Source organism: Echinops telfairi, unplaced genomic scaffold (genome assembly GCF_000313985.2).
Source record: "Echinops telfairi isolate 266 unplaced genomic scaffold, ASM31398v2 ScPeMD7_21;HRSCAF=78, whole genome shotgun sequence".
Lineage (NCBI taxonomy): Eukaryota > Metazoa > Chordata > Mammalia > Afrosoricida > Tenrecidae > Echinops > Echinops telfairi.
In genome coordinates this window covers 12,599,340-12,601,047 of record NW_022103918.1, presented here as the reverse complement: position 1 = coordinate 12,601,047, position 1,708 = coordinate 12,599,340, and positions in this window count along the sequence as shown.

The following is a 1,708-nucleotide window of genomic DNA, read 5'->3' as shown; positions in this document are numbered from 1 at the left end:
GCTTTACACAATTGATGTGTGTATGGATTGCGATAACAGTTGTATGAGCCCCTAATAAAATGTTTAAAAAAATAAAATAAAATGGGTCAAAAAAGAGATTGCATTTAAAATGGTCCAAACATGATAAAGTGTGATAGTTTTGCCTACCTGCATCTGCAATCATCTACTTTACAACGTGCAAATCAGGGGTGATAGATGGTTCAGGAGCACTAGGGAGGTACACTTCACTGTTACTTGGAGGATCAGGTTAGATGACATAACCCAAGACCAGAAGCCAGCCCTTGTCTTGCTGTTTATACTTGTAGTAGTGGTCTCACACCACTACTGTCCGTTTGTGATTCACCAACTCCACTCAATCTATTGATCCACCCATGTCAGGAGGCATTTTGTGGTTTCAACGCTGTATTTTTAGAGATGCATGGTATTCTATTGTGTGTACGTACCAGAGTTTCTTTCTTTATCCATTCTTTTGCTGATAGGCATTCGGCCTGCTTTCAGCTTCTTGCTACTGTGGGCTGTACTGCCATGAACACGGGAGAGCACACATCTGTTTGCGTTCTGTTCCTTACTTCTTTGGGGTATATGCCCAACAACGGTATAGCTGGGTCCCACGGTATTTCAATTGCCAGTTGTTTTAGGTAGCACCATATCACTTTCCACAGTGGTTGTATAGGTTTACCAGCCAAGTAGTAGTGCATACGCCTCTCTGGACCTTCTACAACATTGGTTGTTTTCTAATTGTTTGAATTGGGCTATCGTGGTTTTGATTTGCATCTCCTGGATGACTAGCGACCGTAAGTATGTTTTCACGTGTTTGTTAGCCATTTGAGTGTCATATTTGCTTAACTGTCTTTTAAAGACTTTTACCCACTTTTTAATTAGACTATAAGTATTTTATTTTATTACTGTGGTGTTGCAAAATTCCACAGATTTTAGTAATTAGTCCCTTGTCTGTTATGTCATTGCTAGAAAAATTTTCCCCAATCTGTGGGCCCTTGTTCACTCTTTTGATGAACTCTTTTGATGTGCATACGTGATTTATTTTTAATAAGTCCTAGTCATTTAAAAATTTTTCTACTGTGTGTGTTTCCTTTATTTTATTTGGTATCATATGTATGCCTTGCAATAGGGTCCTTAGGCTTCTTTCAATTTTCTAATTCATGATTCACATAGCACTCTGGCTTTTATTTAGGTCTCTAATCCATTTTGAGTTCATTTTTGTGCATGGAGTGAGGTATGAGTCCTATGTGCTGGTCTTGTGTTTTTACAAATTCCTTTAGTTTTCCTTGTCTGGAGGATATTTATTTCTCTTGTTTTTGAGGAATCATTTAGCTGGATGTAAGATTCTTGGTTGGCAGGTTTTTCTTTCAGAATTTTACATATGTCACTCCGTTGTTTCTTGCATATATACTTTCTCCTGAGAAGTCTGAACTTATCCTTATCAGTTTTCTTTCCTTCCCAGCTGCACCAGGCTTCTCTCCATTTACTGGATATTGGAGAGTTGACCACAATATGTAGTGATTCTTCTCTTTTGGGGCTATCCTCTTTCATGTTCTCTCAGCTTCTTGCATATGATGTTGGGGAAATTTTCTTCCATGAATTTTCATACTATTGTCTGATTTTTAGAAACATGTCTCTGGGATCTCAGGGAGAGGTATGTTGTTTCTCATGAGAGTGTCCCACATCATTCCCAGGCTTTCTTCCAATT